At 40.1% G+C, this 18,039-nt stretch overlaps 1 long non-coding RNA gene across 1 annotated transcript in view; it reads left to right on the top strand.

Moving 5' to 3' along the window:
* The first annotated feature begins 2,866 nt into the window (after positions 1-2,866).
* LOC131382002 (uncharacterized) overlaps positions 2,867-18,039 on the top strand; it is a 46,577-nt gene continuing 31,404 nt past the window's right edge. The window contains exons 1-2 of the long non-coding RNA XR_009211133.1: positions 2,867-2,919; positions 5,439-5,567. This is a non-coding gene — a long non-coding RNA (uncharacterized LOC131382002). The remainder of the gene's footprint in view (positions 2,920-5,438; positions 5,568-18,039) is intronic.

Below are 18,039 nucleotides of genomic sequence, written 5' to 3'. Positions count from 1 at the left end.
CTTGAAACACACTTAGATGGCTACTACAAAGTTACTTAACCTCTCAGCCTCATATTCTCTTCTGTAAGATGAGCTTAATCAAACCTACCAAGCTCAATTATTTTGATGATTAAAATAAATTATAAATGTAAAGTTTATTGCATATATTAGGCAAGTCTCAGTCCTAGAATCCTGCAACTCTGCCAGGAAATATAAAGAAAACCTCAATTTAAGAATTAGTAGAACCATGAATGGGCAATTCATTGAAGAAAAATATATGTAGCCAGTGAAACAAAAAGAAACATAGCATCACTAGTAATCAAGACATTTCAATGAAGATGAGAATACTATTCTTTTATCTTAAATTGCATATGATTTATGTTGTGGTGAGATAGGTTCTCTCATGACCTGCTAATAGGGATATAAATTGATTTAGTTTTTCTAGAAAGCAATTTGGCAACATCAAGAACCTTCACAAATATTTTTTTCAAGTAAGTAATTCTATTTCTCTAATCTATCTTAAGGAACTAAATAGAATTGTTTATAGTTGTTGACCTCAATGTTAGTTATAATAGTGAAAAATGGAAATAATCGAATTACTCAAAATATGTGAAAAGTTAATTATGATGCACTTTCAGAATATTATAATGTGCCTATAAAATTAAATGTATAAAATTATCTACTGACATAGGAAAATGTTCTTGGTAAGTGAAAAGGTGAGCTAACAAGTTTTATTTTTTATATTGAGCTTTGTTTTCAAATTATATTTTATGTATTGATATGCTTTTATTTTGCTAGTAAGACCCCGATTCAAACTGACTTAAATAATACAGAAAATTTATTAGCGCATATAGTAGACAATATCACCAAACGCATCAGGCTCTAAAATTGGTTGATTTATTGGTCAGCATTTTCATCAAGGATCCAGGCTTCTTCTCAATCTCTCTGCCATCCCCAGGGTTGTCTTCATCTTTAGGCTGGAGGTGTCATATCCAGATCCAGTGGTGTCTAGAGAAATGAGACTACTCCCCCTCTTTGCTCATTCACATGCATTTGTTTTTTTTTTTTTATCCTGTCTCTATACTCCCCATCCCCGTATTCCCCATCTTTGATTGGAAGTGAAGATTTTTTTTTCACTAGCCCACCTGCAGAATTCCCCTCCTGTTTTATATGCTTGAATTGGATAGCGCCCATTTCTGAACCAACCCCTGGCCAGGGAACTGAGACCACACTTAGAACAATTAGGATCAATTTCTGAACTCAGGGGGCTGGGTTTCCCATTGCCCATGTCTTGTAGAGGAGGGGCGGATCCCTGAACACAACTACTGTTCAGTTAGGGAGGAGATACAAAGGGAAGCAGCCAAGTGTATCCACTATGTGTATGCATCAGTCCACGAAGATACTTACCTTCGTGGAGGAAGTATGATGAAAAATACCCAAGATAAGAAGGAAGTTTCTAGGCCATATACTCGATGAAAAGATTTTGACTGAAGTGTGATTCCAAGTGAAACCCTTTCAGAGCTCCTGGGAAAGAGAACCAAATGCAGAGAGTAAACCAGGTAGGATGTGACCTCTGATGACAAGCACTTCTGAAATGGGACAGAGGCTGCACTGCCTGCCTGGCTCTTCTCATCTCTCTGTATGATGTGCTAGTTGCTTGTCATGGGATATAGCTTATTACAGTGATGGGTGTTGGGGGTGAAACTGTAGGAGGACTCTAAAGTGTCAGAGAAAGAGCAGAATTTTTTGTGACTTGTGTAAGCCTCAGTTAAAATTCACCTAGTGAATCAAGCTGGAGATATTCATGGCCTTGTTTCCATGATGTCATGAGAAGAAAGGTTCCAATAAAATCTCCTAAGATTCTGCAAACCAGTTCACTCTCTGAATTCTCTTTATATTATTGGTTCCCCCAAAACGCTGGAAACCGAAAGAGAGTGTCTTTCCATAAGAAATGCATGAATTTATTCTTGTATTCAATGAGCATTTAAACCACACAATAGTAATGATAGGTAATTGTCTTAGTTTCCTAAGGTTGCTATAGCAAGGTACCCCAGTTGGGGGGCTTAACATAACAGAAGTGTATTGTCTCATGATTCTGGAAGCCAGAAGTCTGAATCAAGGGGTCAGCAGGACCATGCCCTCTTTCTGCAGGCTCTGAGAAAGGCTCTTTCCTTGCTCCTTGGCTTCTGGTGTTTGACAACAATCCGTGGTACTCCTTGGTTCACTGCAGATGCTCCAACTTTCCCTCCCAATTGGCTCACACGGTGTTCTCCTGTGTCTTCACATCGCCTTCTCTATGTATGCATATATGTCTAAAATTCTCTTTCTTGTAAGGACATCAGTCATATTAGATTAGGGCCTACCCCGATGACTTCATTTTAATTTGAATACATCTGCAAAGACCTTATTTCCAAATAAAGTCATATCCACAGATACTTGGGGTTAGGTTCATAAAACTTTTTTGGGGGGATACCATTTAACTTATGATGTGTTATATACAGACACTGTTCTCAGTGCTTCATATACTTCTCACAAAAGTTCTATGAGATAATTCCTTTTATTCTTACTTTATAGGTGAAGAGACTGAATCTTAAAGAAGTTTACTAACCAGTCCAAGGTCACACAGTTAATTAGCAGTGGTTCTGGAATTTAAACCCACGTAGTGTTAGTTCAGGTCCCATGATCATAACAACTACACTGTACTGCCTCTTTTTTATGCGGTATATATTACGTACTTTCTTAGTGTATGAAATAAGTTGCATAGACCAGGGGCATGGAGTTTAGATGACCAATGCATGTACAAGGAAGAGAGAATGAAGAGAAAGAATAGAGAGAAGAAAGATATGACTTTTCTATTATTCATTTATTTTCTAGAAAATATTTGCTGGATAGCTACTAGACATAAGGATGCAGAAATGAATTAGAAAAATTCCTCACCCTGTAAGTAAAATAAATTAAAATATATTTTATAAGAGAATCCCCATCAATCCACTTAATCATTTGATGAATCAGATATCTTTTCTGTGCTAGAAATTGTGGGCCTTCAAATGAATGATAGATTGATGCAATGATATATTGCCTTTAAGGAATTCTATGTGTAGTAGAAGTAGAGAAATTTGTAGAAAACATTTTCATAAATATGTATCAAATAATGTCCCATATGTATACTGGTTTATGCCATAACCATCATTGGATTCTCACAATACTCTAACAAGGAAAGTATTATTATCCCCATCTCACTAAAGAAAATAGGCAGAGAGGCAGTGAGATACTCAGTCACACAGCCGGTACTTAGCAGAGTCAAGACTGCATGGCTGCAAGTCTAGCACTCTTTCCCCCTAACCACAAAGCTGGATGGGATGAATGTCATCATGGAGATACAAAAAATGCCTCTCAGAAAATCTTATTGGCTGGTATGAGAGAGCACAGCCCTGAGTAGACAGGATATTGGCAAACACGTTGTGATAGTGGAGCAAAAGGAAGGCTCTGGGCCCTGGGCACTGTCTGGGCAGGACATACATTTAGCAGTGGCCATCTCATGGAACTGGGCTGAAGATTCAATCACATAATTGGGAGGCTGGGGTAGGCAGATCATGAGGTCAGGAGTTCAAGACCAGCCTGGCCAACATGGTGAAACTCCATCTCTACTAAAAATACAAAAATTAGCTGGGCATGGTGGTGCATGCCTGTAATCCCAGCTACTCAGGAGGCTGAGGGAGGAGAATTGCTTGAACCGGGACCCAGGAGGCGGAGGTTGCAGTGAGCTGAGATCACACCACTGCACTCTAGCCTGGGCTACAGAGCGAGATTCCGTCTGAAAAAAAAAAAAAAAGAAAAAGATAGATGTCATCATATTATCTGAAGGGTAATTAGAGTAAAGGGTAAATGACTTATAATTTTATAATTAGTATATATGATAAGCCAAACACTGTGCAAATTGCATGGCATCTGTAATCTCATATCACATATCTTTATAATGACTTGGAAGTCCATTCCTATTCATCTCTACTTTATGGAAGAGAACACTGAGGCCAAGAAAGGCTAAGTTTTTGCCCAATGTCACATAGCTACCAAGTAGAAGAGCTGCTACTGAACTCAGCCACATGAGTTCTCCAGATGGTACAATGGGCTACATTCATGCTAGGCTTTCTTGCTCCCATTACCATGAATATGTGAATAAATAAAGTAATAACAACAGTCAATTTTGGTGAAAATAAAGTAGTAAGCATTTTAATATTGTTGAAAGTGATGATAAATTTAGACACTATGGCCTGGAGACCTAGATATGTCCAAATCCTGTCTAAGACCAATTACATAATCTTATAAGGACAGTGATATGACCAAAGAAAGAAAGAAAAGTGATGTTTATTAGTTGGTGGGGCTTGGTCCTAAACCCTAGAGTTGAAGTCTAGTAGGGTGGGCTGGGTTATGTAAGTCAGGGGCCAGCAAAATTTTTCAGTAAAGGAAAAGATAATAAATATTTGTGGTCTTGCAGGCCATATGGTCTCCTGCAGATATTATACTTGACTCTGCCACTGGAGCAGAGAAGTATCCATAGTAGACAATTTGTAAATGAATGGGTATGGCAGTGTTCCAATGAAACTTTATTTCCAAAAACCCATGTTGGGCCCTATTTGACCCAAGGGCCAAGCCTTGAAGCAGAAGCTTCTGTTTCTTTCTGTAAAGACAGCTTAGCAACCAAAACTGGAGCAGCAAAATGCTATGTCTCTTAAGCTCAGACCAGAACATCAGAACATGCCACTGTAATGAGATGAGGCTTCTCTCCATCCCTGGAGAATATAAAGTTGGGAAACAGAAGAAAACCATCAGCTATAATGCCTGGAACTGCCAGCCTTAGTCTTTCTAACCTGGACCGGTAGACATTAGGAGAGAGAGAACTGGATTGAGAGCCTCGAATTCAGAGGCAGCCCCAGCCCTTACCCTAAAGATATAAAGAGGAGCAGAGACCTGGTTCATCTATACCTTAGAATGCATAGTCCAATCGTGCATTGGAATCTAATTCACCAGCTTGGCACCTCTCCTTTTGAGGGGGATGGAGATATTTTTCCTAGATCCTGACTCACCCCTAAAGAGCAGAAATGGTATGTATGTTGGGGAAAGTGGGGTGGGGAGGAAAGGGGGTAGCAACCAAAGCATGTTGAGTAACCTCTAGAGGTCAACACATGCATTTTTATCATTTAATGCTTACATCACCATTACCCCTGGAAGGTAGGTATCATGCTCCTATTTTACAGACTAGAATACTGGGACTTCTTAGAGGCTAGGAGCCCTCCCTAAGGTCACCTGACTACAGACCAGCAGACCTGTTATTAGAATGTGCACCTCCAAAGCATATGCCTCTTCCCATGGCCCCAAGCCTTCTGAATAAGCAAGTAGCAGTGCTTGCTCTAAAAATGCTCTTCTCAGTAGGAGAGCATGACTCTGACTTTTCCCTGCAGTTTTCAAAGCTGTGCTGGCTCTTAGAGCATCTGAGCCCCCACTGTTTCATCTTTAGAGGATCCCAGCTGTGAGGCCAGTGCTGGAGCCAGCAGTCTCTGACCCAGGAGGGACCTGAGGTGCTAAAGAAAGTAAGTTACACTCTTTGCTAAGTTTCCAGACCTGCTTCGAGAATAACTGTGCTTATTGGTTACCACATTTGTATTTGGTGCAGGAAGTTGTATTTAGTGGCTGGAGTTCATATTTGGGACTAGAGATCCCATAGGAATCTACAGAGGAGTTAAGAGTTTTTAAGTCCTAAGGAGGTGATGTAAGCAGACTGAGGAATAGAATGGAGAAAGCAAAAGGCAAAGAGAATTGATGGTAAACAGGGTACCTTTGGGGTCTTTCCAAAATGGAGAAGATTCAAAAGGTAAGGCTTCCAATGGTGGCTGCATTTGCCAGTACACATCTCCCATCCTCTCTTCTTCTGGCATTGGCTCCATTTCCTACACCCTGTCTATGTGATGTAAGTGGGAGTGGCCCCATCCTATCCAGATCCAGCAATGAGCGCATGAGTCAGGCTTGGCCAATCAGTGAAGTGCCCCTGGTCAGCATGATTGGTTCATGCTTGAACACCTCACTTTAGTTAGACCAATTGGCATGAATTCCAGAACTTCTCAGGAATAATAAAAAACCATAGCTCTTTTTTTTTTCCACAGGGATCATTATCTATAAAGATAATTTAAGCTTGGGGATGCAAGAATCCCCATGAGTGGGGGATTTAAGGGTGAAGCCAGCTCAGTAGGAAATAAGGCCAAGAAATGGGAAAGGGGTAGAAGGAGAGAGGAAGACAGACAGAGACAGAGAGGTAATTATGTAAGGAATTGGACCCAGCATGACTCAAATCAACAAGCATCCTTTTCAGTTACAGAAGTCAATAACTATGTTAGACTGAGATTTTCTGTCAATTGCTCCTGAAAGTGTTCTAGGCTTGGATGGGACATGCATGGTATCTTAGTCCATTTGGGCTGCTGTAAGAAAAATACCACAGACTAAGCAGCTTGAACAACACACACTTCTTCCTCACAGTTCTGGAGGCTGAGAAGTCCAAAAACCAAGTCACCAGCAGATTCAGCGTCTGGTGATGGTCCACTTCTTGGTTCACAGATGGTTATCTTTTCACTATGTCCTCACATGGTGGAAGGGCCAAGGGGGCTCTATGGGGTATCTTCTATAAGAGCATTAACCCCGTTCGTGAGGGCTCCATCTTCATGACCTGATCACATACCAAAGTTGTTTGTTTTCACTTCCCAAAGACCCCACCTCCAAATACTATCACAATCGGGATTAGATTTCAACCTATGAATTTGTGGGGGGCACACAATCTTTAGTCAGGGTTTGTGCGAACAATATGACCTTAGTCAGGTCCCTTTATCTTTGCACCTTATTTTCTCTTTGCCCAAATAAAGAATACTTAATATTCCAGATCAATTATTTTATGAGTAATCATAAATATTTCTAATATTCTTTGGGTACTTGCTATATGTGCAGTACTCAGCTATTTATGGTACTTGTTACTCATAACAATCTTATGGGGTACATACTCTCATTATCCCCATTTGACAGATTAGTAAACTGAGGTGCAGACAGGCAAGTGATTCTCCCAGAGACCAGGTAAGTGGCTTAGCTGAGATATGAGCCCAGTGGTCTGTCCCCGCAAACTGTGCTCTTAGTCACAACACTGCTTGTTCAGTATTTGAACTAAACATTCAAGAGCAAAACATTCTGGCAGATGCACCGCAGGTGGTGGGGCAAAAAGGGACCTGGCTGAGAATCAAGAGGCCCACAAGATAGTCTCAGCTCTGCTGCTTAGTTTTCAATGCTGGACAGGTCCTCATTTATTTTCATTTGTTCAACAAGGGAGGTGGACTAGATGCTCTTTAAGATCCTGTCTAGTTTTAACATTCTGTGATCAGTGACAGAAGATGTTAAATAGATCATGTTGATTGTCGTCTCATGTATTCATGGGATGTATTCAGACCCTGGGGTATTGGGCCCAGAGCTGATGTCATGCTGACCACCGTGGCAAAAGAGCAACTCACAGGCAAGTTTGCCTCATGCACTTGCTTCTTTTAGAACCTAGGTCATTCAGCCTTTCTCATGGCCATTTCCTGAGTTCAGGCCAATGGAGCATCCAGTTTCATAAACTATAGAGATTGTTTTGGGAAAAAGAAATGAAGCCAATCAGGGCTGTGGGTTGCAAGCAACAGAAACCAAGGCTGGATTTCTTAAGTGAAAGGGTATCTACTGAAAGAATATGGAGAATCCACAGATCTAAGGGAGGCTGGGGGACTGGGCAGGGAAATTGGGAGGAGCTGGGGGAGCTCGGGAGCTCACAACAGGAGCCCCAACCATGGTTGCCATGAAGTGAGTCTGGCATGCACACTATTTCTGTGATGATTGATTGTATCTCCTCTTTCCATCACTCACCTGAGTACTGAAGAGAGCAGCCAGTTGGTCAGCTTGGGTCACAAGCCCTGCCCTTGGCTATACTATTGTAGGGGGAAGGAGATTCTATATATAGAGAGAAGCTCTGCAGTGGGAGGGTCTTACCAGGAGTATACCTCTCCAAGACCTGTGGGTCAAAGTGCTCCCTAAAAGATAGTCAGGTGCATTAGCTGGGTGTGGTGGCATGTGCCTATAGTCCCAGCTACTTGGGAGGCTGAGGCAGGAGAATCGCTTGAACCCGGGAGGCAGATGTTGTGGTGAATTCCTGGACAGTCTAATGATAAGCATCATCTTTAAGGGTATAAATTATAATGACAGTTATGCTTTAAAAAACTCAGTAGCAAATATAGAAATATTCTTTTAAAATACAACAAAAAATTATTGTATTTCCGCTCTTCCTTTCTCTGTCCCTTTCTCCTTCCCATCCTCAAATATTTTCTTGAACATCCGTTATTTAGATAGATGTATTGCATCAAGCCTCTAGAATCAGGCTGCCTGAATTTGAACCCCGTCTCTGTTACTACTTCATTATGTAACTTTAGATAACTTATTTTTTATGGTTTATTTCTTCATTTACTTAATCTATTTTTTGCTCTAAAATAATTTTCTCCCCAGATTCCTCATGTTTTTGTTTGCATGCCTTGAAATTTAAAAATTAAGTTTAACTTGATATACTCAAATTACAATGCAATATTTTTTATACCTAGAGCTTGCATCTGGGAAAAATATTAAATTTTTACATTAATTCTAATTGTGATTCAGTTATTAAATTTAACAGACAAATTATAAAACCAAATTTTAAAAATAATGAGAATTTATTATTTACAAACATGCTTTATTTTTAATTTACTATTTTATTAATGACATGATTAAAATTTTCAACAATAGCAGTTTTGATAACCACTGTAATTTTTTATTGTGTATATTTAAGCTGTACAAAATGACACACACACACATACTTACACACCTACACACACAGAGTGAAGTGATTACTGCAGTGGAGTAAATTAAGATGTAAATCATCTCACATAGTTACTTTCTTTGTGCTGAGAGTACCTAAAATCTACTCTCTTTGCAAATATCCAGTGTAGAATACAATATTAACTATAGTCCTCACTAGATCGCTAGACTTATTCATCCTATGTGACTGCTACTTTTCACTCTTTGGCTTAGGTGTCCCCAATCTCCCCTGCCTCTGCAACCACTTTTCTACCCTTCCTTCCTTTCCTCCTTACCTACTTCCTCTTCTCCTTACCTACTTCCTTTCCTCCCTACCTACTTCCCTGCTTCCCTTCCTTCCCTCCCTCCCTCCCTCCCTTCTTTCCTTCCTTCCTTCCTTCCTCTCCCTCCTCCCCCTCCCTCCTCCTCCCTCCCCCCTCCTCCTTCCCCCCTCCTCCTCCTTCTCCTTCTCCTTCTTTCTCTTCTTCTTCCTCTGTAGAGATGAAGTCTCACTGTGTTGCCCAGGCTGGGTTTGAACTGCTGGCTTCAAGTGATCCTCCCACCTCTGATTCCCAAAGTGTTGGAATTACAGGCAAGAGCCACCATGCTTGACCTCTACTCTGTTTCTGTGTATTTATTTATTTATTTATTTTGGTAAGATTCCACAAGTAGTTGAGATTGTGACATTTTTCTTTCTATCTAGCTTGTTTTACTAGGCATAATCGTTTCATTCATGTTGTTGCAAGTGGCAGGATTTCCTTCCTTTTAAAGGCTGAATAATATTCCATTGTGTGTGTGTGTGTGTGTACCACATTTTCTTTATTCATTCATCTGTTAACACTTAGGTGGTTTCCATATCTTGGCTATTGTGAATAATGCTGCAATGAACATTAGAGTGCAGGTGTCTTGACAAGATGGCGATTTCATTTCTGTGGGCTTTATACCCAGAAGGAGGATTAGTGGGTCATATGATATGTCTTTAGGAACCTCTATATTGTTTTTTGTTATAGCTGCACCAATCTGCATTTCCACCAACAGTGTACAAGAGTTCACTTTTCTGCACACCCTTGCCAATGCTTGTTATCTTTTTTTTTTTTAATACTGGTCATCCTAACAGGTGTGAGGTGATCCCATTGTGGTTTTGATTTGCATTTTCCTGAGATAACTTATTAAACCTTGCTGGCCCGCAGTTTTTTCACATGATGGATAGTAAGCTTCCTATAATGTTTAGATGTTGTTACAAAGCTGTAGAAAGAGTAAGATAGAAAGCTTGCCTTCTTGGAATGCACAATCTAGTAAAAGAGATAAAATTGCACTGATGGGTATTTTGGTCAGTTACTGCTGCATATTTTGCTCACATGTATGTTGAATTGGGTGGGGTTTGGCTGATCTAGATTAGGCTAGGCTTGGTTCTATGCTATAGTTTGGATGCAGATACACTCAAGTGCCTCTCATCTTCCTTGGACCATCATCTGTCCTCAGGACATTCTCCTGGCAAAGAGTAGAAATGCAAAAGCCCAGGCCCAACAATGCAAGTGTACTTCAAGTCTCTTCTTATCGTACATTCTCTGACAATCCTATTGGCCAAAGCAAGTCACCTGTTCAAGCCCAAAGCGGAGTACTCCTGGCTATGCCAAAACTGTGGTTATATAATATTAATTACCACGGGGAGATAAAACATTTGCGGCGGGCAATTCAACTTACGTCACATTTATTTAATAACAAGTAGAAAGTCAGGGGTATTGTAAGAGAGATATAGATAGAAATGTCAAAATAGTTCAAAAGTAGAAGAATTCAATTCTAACTGTTACAGAGTTCCAGGGAAATATCGTGGAAAAGGGAGGGATTAAATCTTGCAAGATGGATTAAGAACTAGATTCCTAGCCATTGAAAAGGGAAAGAAAAATCCAGGCTGACAGACTAGTATCAGCAAAGGCATGAAACCAGGGGTATGTTCAGGAATAATGAGAAGTTTAACTTGTTCTATGAACAAGGTTCATAGAAGAAAGTTATGGTTATCAGGAAAGGTTGGGACCAGGAAAGGCTCTAATCAGTGCTTACTGACTGAATAAGGCCTGTGGCTTGGAAAGACCAGAAGGTTCTTTTTAGAAATTCAGGAGCAAGTGATCATCAATAACTTTTACTAGTGAGGAAAAACTTGATTGATGGTCCATACAGGCAAAATACAATGTAAGATGGCAGCCCCTTAAGAAGAGAGTAATGTTACGTGTAGCCCTCAGCCTGGCTGGCAGCAACATTAACCATCTGGGCATGAGCAGTGAGGGGTTCAGCCTAAAGAGGCCTCAGAAAGAAAGAGTGATTAAGAAACCCATTTATTTTGCTTGCCCAGGAGAGGCTGGTTTTGGGTTTCCTTCTCAGTTTAGAAGGAGACATAGTCATAGACGTTCATTGATTTAACAGGTAGAAGAAAGAAAATGAGATTTAGAGTCAGATCATGAGGTTAAGTCTCAATTCCATCATTGACTGGCTGGGTGACCTTGGACATATTATTTCACTTTTTTGAACCCCAGTATCCTCGTTCACAAAATGGGAGCTAAAAATACTTACAGCTACCATAACAAGCAAAGATGACAATATGTAATACAGAGTAACAGAGATATTTGTGGGAGAGGACTGTGGGTTAGAGAAAGAGGATTGAGAAAATCAGTGTTTATAGCAGCTAAAGGATTGACGAAGTGAGCTCAGCAGGGAGGAGAAGAAAATTTGACCAAAGCTGGGCAGTTTGGGTAGTTTTGTTCATCACCTGCTCCAAATTTTTTCTTATGTGCTTTTCTGTACTTGACAGTTTGGGCATCTAAAGACTGCTTCCCCAGTTGAAGGTATAATTTTTGATGTAAGATTATCCCAGCCAGATACATGTGAGACTTAGGTTCACAACCAATGTAAGTGGAAGGAGGCACAGGAAATAAATCAAGTGTTTATTCTGCCAGCATCTGGACTTACTTTGGCTCTAGAGGTCAACATTCTGATGGCAGCATCCTGAACCCCAAACTTCCCTTAAGGAGAATTGTTCCTGGACCCCATAAGCTTGGCATTGGACCCCAGATGCCTAGATTATGGCTCACATGATGAGATCCTGGAAACAGTAGTTAGAACACTGGCTTTCTGTTTCCCTAACAGCCCCACTGTTGCAGAGTTTCTCTTGGTGAGTCAGTTCTGGGATGCTCTTCTAGAGACATTCCAAATCATTTCTTACCTAGAACTTATTTCTTCAGCCCTTCTAATGATTTCATAAGCTTCTGATTTCCTGTCTCACATATGCCACCCCCCTTTAAAAAAAAATTAAACTGCATTAGTTTTTTTTGTCACCTACATTTGAGCCCTTACTGGCACATTGGAGTGGCCACATCTCTAAAGGAATTGAAGGCTCCCATTTGGCTCAATTCTCCTCTGACTTCTTCAGGCTCTACTTCCAATAACTTCCTTTAGATTTTCTGCTATTACCAGACGGCTTTCCCAAAATTAGTGATGGCTAATTTTATTTGTCAATTTGACTGGGCCAAGAAATGCTTAGATGGTTGATAAAACATTATTTCTGTGAGGGAGTTTACGGATAGATTAACATATGAATTGGTGGGCTGAGTAAAGATTACCCTCCGCAATGTGGGTGAGCATGAAACAGTCCATTGGGGGCCTGAATAGATTTGTGTGTGTGTGTGTGTGTGTGTGCGTGTGACAGAGTCTCACTCTGTTGCCCAGGCTGGAGTGCTACGGCGTGATCTCGGCTCACTGCAACCTCTGCCTCCCAGGTTCAAGTGATTCTCCTGCCTCGGCCTCCCGAGTAGCTGGGATTACAGGCATCTGCCACCATGCCCAGCTAATTTTTGTATTTTTATTAGAGATGGGGTTTCACCATGTTGGCCAGCCTGGTCTCGAACTCTGAATAGATTTTTTAAAAGGTGGAGGAAGACTGAATTCTCACCTGCCTCACTGTTTGAGTTGGAACATCAATCTCCTGCTCTCAGCACTCCTATTCTCAGGCCTCCAGCACTGGATTGAAATCTATGCCACTGGTTCTCCAGCTCTCAGGCCTTTGAACTACATCACTGGTGGGTCTCCTGCTTTCAGAAGGTAGATTGTGGAGCTTTTCAGCCTCTGTAATCACAGAGGCAATACTTTAACATCCCCCTCTCTCTTCTTTCATCTGTTCTGTTGGTTCTGTTTATCTGGAGAACCCTGATGAACTAATATACCCTGCCTCTTGCTACATACTGTGGTCAGATTTATCTTCTTAAAAGTAAATTACTAAACATATTTCTTGTGATTTCTAGTTTTAAAATAGTGAATACAGACAGTATTTCTTCTTTCTCCTCTTGGAGATCACCCTCACAGCAACAAAGACCACCTGGAAAGAAAGGAGCTCTCCACTTATGATGAAACCAAGGGACATCCATAACCCTAAACCACAATATATAGAGAATAGCTGCCACATGCAGTGAAGATCAAATAAGATGAGGAGGCACAGGGAAAAGATGCTCACAGCTGCAGATATCAGGAGAATATTGCCAAACACATTTCCCTAAACACCCGGCACACCCAGAGGGCAAATCTAGCAAGCCCTTATATGGAGCAATGGAAATGGTTGTGTGGTCGATGTCAGGAGCTTTGGGGGCCCAGTTTGGCCTGAAAGAGAAGACAGGGCTGAATAAAAAAATTTACACAGATGAATCATAAATTCAGAAGACAGTCTGCAGGTAAAGCAAGGCAGACAAAATATAGCCCCCCCCCTTTTTTTGACTGAGCAAGTTGAAGGATGAAATGACATTTACTGGGATGTGGAAAACTGGTGGAGATGGAAACCAGTTGGATGAAGTCAAAAGAGAATGAGAGGTGAAGAAGTGCCTCATGAGTTTCATAGTCTCAAAAAGCAGAGCTGCCAAACTGACCAGCAGCAGACCTTAGACACATGAGGGAGCCCAACTAAGTGCAGCAGAAGAGCTTGTTAGCTGAGCCTAACCAAGACTGATAACCATGAGTTTTGCTACAAAGGAGAACAGAGTAATAGGGTAGTGGCTGCAGGAAGATGTGGCTGAGGAGCATAAGCAGGTTAGTGTGCTGACGCTAACTACCTATAGGAGAGATTTTGATAATGTAGGAATAAGGGAAGACAAATATGAAAATTATTATTTTTTTTAATTTTTATTTTTTAAGATGGAGTTTCACTCTTGTTGCCCAAGCTGGAGTGCAATGGTGCTATTAAGGTTCACTGCAACCTCTGTCTCCAAGGTTCAAGTGATTCTCCTGTTTCAGCCTCCTGAGTAGCTGGGACTACAGGCGTGTGCTACCACGCCCAGCTAATTTTTGTATTTTTAGTAGAGATGGGGTTTCACCATGTTGGTCAGGCTGGTCTACAACTCCTGACCTCAAGTGGTCTGCCCACCTTGGCCTTCCAAAGTGTTGGGATTACAGGCATGAGCCTTGGTGCCATGGAGGTGAGACAAGATGGGATCCATTGCACAGGAGAAGGATTTGGCTTTTGATGGGAACATGTGCAGTTCATCTTTGGCAACAGAAGGAAACACAGTATATGAGAATGAACCTGATAGTTTCATATATGTGGTGGAAGGAGTATGTTGGAGTTCTCGTTGCTTTTATTTTTTCAGATAAAGAAAGCATCATTATAAACTGAGAGTAAGGTAATGAAAGAGTTGTGGGAGATTTGTGGAGAAATAAGAAAAGGCAAAATTATTGTCTAGGAGGGCGGGAGAATGAAAGAGCTAAGGAAAGTTATGATTACTGAGTGCTTCTAAAGGGCTGATGTGAATTTAGGAGTGATAGGCTTAAGGTGAACTCAGGCAGCGTGTGTGTGTGTGTGTGTGTGTGTGTGTGTGTGTGTGTGAAGTTGGAGTCAAATGGTGGTTGAATCAGTACATTGAAAGTCCTCATTAAATTAAGTAATTAGTGATGTTGAGATAATAGAATGAATGAGCAGGAAAGCCCAAATAAAGTAAGACTAAAGATGCCTGAAACTGGGTTCAAGAATGTGGGGTGGGTGCAATTAATATTGGTGATAAGATCTACCTGTGATTATAAGAATGAGGAACTAAGTTAAGTGGAGAATTAAATTACTGAAATAGAATAGACAGAGAACCTTGGAGACCATGGTACTGGGAAGATCACACATAAGAATATTGAAATCATGGCTGGGCGTGGTGGCTTGCGCCTGTAATCCCAGCACTTTGGGAGGCTGAGGTGAGTGGATTGCCTGAGGTCAGGAGTTCGAGACCAGCCTAGCCAACATGGTGAAACCCCATCTCTACTAAAAGTACAAAAATTAGCTGGTTGTGTTGGCACATGCCTGTAATCCCAGCTACTCCAGAGGCTGAGACAGGAGAATCACTTGAACCTAGGAGGAGGTTGCAGTGAGCCAAGATCATGCTGCTGTACTCCAGCGTGGGCAAGAAAGTGAGACTCTGTCTTAAAAAAAAAAAAAAAAAAAAAAAATTGAAATCACTCAGAACACTACTGTAGGGAGTTGCAATGGCCTTGAGGCTAAAATCCTTGAGGGATGAAGGGGATTGGCCCAGGTTTGTATAGATGACTACAAAAAGGAGAGGTAGTGAGTGATATAATCTGATAGTATAATCTTCAAATCCAGGTTTTTTTTTTTTTTTTTTTTTAAGGGGAAGGGGTGTAAATTGTCTACAAATAGCAACAATAAACAAAAGGGACAAACATCATACCTTCAGGTTCAATGATAGAGAGGAATATGGTGAAGATCAGTCACCTTTGGAAAGCTTTGTGGGAGATAAACTGTCCTTAGGTGTAGCCAGGTTTCACTTAGAGGAGGAAGATGAAGGGATAATTCAGAGGTGTTGAGAATATAAGAGATTTTGCTGATAATGGACTATGAGTTCCAGAGGACATTTTCCAGAAAAGAAGATAGGTGAGTGGTTAAATAACATATTTTACCATGTGGAATTGAGAGCCCAAATGATAAGTGATGATATGCAGAGAATCTTAGAATTCTAGTGGTATCTGACATAAATAGGAATATAGGGATGATGTGGATTTCCAAGGAAGTTTGTGGTGGTGAGGTTGGAAATGTTTTCTTTGTATGTAAGTGAGTGTGTGTTGAGGGGGCGGTGGTTGAACCGTTGGTCTTTTCAAGATCAAGCAAAGTTCGATGGCTTTATAATTCTATCATAAAAGTAGTAAACTTTAAAAGATATTTTATTACTAGGTTTTAAAAAACGCCCCAGTGAAACAATTGTCTTCATAAAATCAGAGTGTAAAATGGCTGTACAATAGTTCATAGAAAATAAGGTAAAATAAAACAAAAGTTTAAATATGTACTGGCAGAACTCAGGAAAGGAGTAAAAATAAAACCCTCACAAAAATGAAGGTTTCCTATTGGAAGAGACACATAAATAAAGACAATGCATGGCTGAAAACATAATAAGTGACCGAGAGGAGAGGATTAAGAAAAGTGATTTAAGTAAAATGGACAAGGACAGAGAGTTAAAATGGATTAGAAAATAAATGATGGCAATGGAAGATGAATAAAGAAGATACAACATACACGTAGTGGACATTTCTATTTTGTTTTTGGAGTTTGTTTTAACATGGTGATAAAATATATCTTTAAAATAAAACAGAAAAATAATTATATATATAAACACACACACACACACACATATATATGTGCATATTTGTATATGAAGTGACAGACATACCCTGGAGACATTGGCCTACAATGATAAACCTTGAGACATATATTGGTTAGGTTTACTAGACTTCAAAGGTAAGAATCAATACTTTAGGCAACCAAGGAAAGTATCAAGTCACTTAAAGTTCTGAGTTTTCTCCATGGCAATTCAGATCTGGAGAGCAGTGAAGCAATGCTTATAAAATCTGTAAGAAAAAATGATACTTTCTAAAAAACACAGCAGAACTGTTGCTTGTGTATAAGGGCAGAAGACTGATATTCTTGAGCATGCAATAACTTAGAGAATGTATTTCCTGAGAAGCCACTAGAGGATGAACTTCAGAATGAAAGTTGGAAGTATGGAAATAAGACTTATGGTGAGTGTGAAATTCCATCTAACAGTAGGACCAAGACTAAAGTAAATTTGAAGATTGTGATTGCAGAACAAAACCTTATAAGCTCTTCCAGTGTAGAAATGATTTTATTAAGAAAAGCTGAGAGGAGAAGAGGGAAAAGAATGGTAAAAGATATTGCTATATACGCTGCCTTTCTAATCCTTCATAGCCAGATGTTAAAAGATACCATGTCACAGATGTAATATTTAAACACATAATAATCCATTAAAATAGGGTGGTAAGGAACAAGAAGGAATATGGTAGGGAGTTGCCAGGCATGGACTAGAGAATAGAAGAATAAGTATTGAAGGAATAATAGTTATAAAGACAACCATTAGAATAATAACAACCAAAAAATTAAACCTTCGAAAATATCAGCAGAAAACATGTCCACTCAAAGAAAGAAAAGGAACTCAGTCTTTTGAATGATAGACTTAAGAAGCTTAAGTGATAAAAGCAAACAATAATATTAAATATGGTTGTTTGGGGATGGGAAATGCTTTTCCCATTCTTAACGTTTTCTTCCGTGTGGAAGCAGCTCAGTTAGTTTTACCACCTTTGGCCTCTCTCTGCCTCTTTAGGCACTTTGCCCTAGGAAAGGTGAAGTGATTTCTCTATTTGGTAAATAGGAAGAGTGAAGTTATCATGCTCAGCTCAGCTCTTTCTGTTTCTCCTTGAACATGAAGTAAACGAGTTCTAAGCAGCTGCTTGGGGCAGTGAGTCTTATGTCTGCATAGGGCTTGAAACCTCTCCCCTGCTGGGATAGGTGTCTGAGAGGGTACATCACTTAAATTCTGGATTTCAGAATTAGAGGGCTCACCTGTCTAGAATTAGAACTCTTAGAGGTCTCATCTGTCTATGAATAGAACTCATGTCTTCCAACCTAGTCTTTATTAATAATAAACATTATATTTTGGCCTGATATTCTTCTTCTTGTCTCTCAACTTATTTAGTACACAGGTGTGGAACAATATTATGTCTTGGACCCAATCGTAAGATCCTAATAACATTGATGCATTGAGGTTTTTGAGGGGCCAATTCAATAAGTGGTTATTTCTACTGTCTTAGGACAGAGTCTGGCACATCGTAGGCACTTCATAAATTGTGGTT

This window comes from Hylobates moloch, unplaced genomic scaffold (genome assembly GCF_009828535.3).
Source record: "Hylobates moloch isolate HMO894 unplaced genomic scaffold, HMol_V3 SCAFFOLD_19, whole genome shotgun sequence".
In the NCBI taxonomy this organism is placed as follows: domain Eukaryota; kingdom Metazoa; phylum Chordata; class Mammalia; order Primates; family Hylobatidae; genus Hylobates; species Hylobates moloch.
The sequence above is the reverse complement of the archived record's forward strand: the minus strand, read 5'-3'. Positions and strand labels throughout refer to the sequence as shown.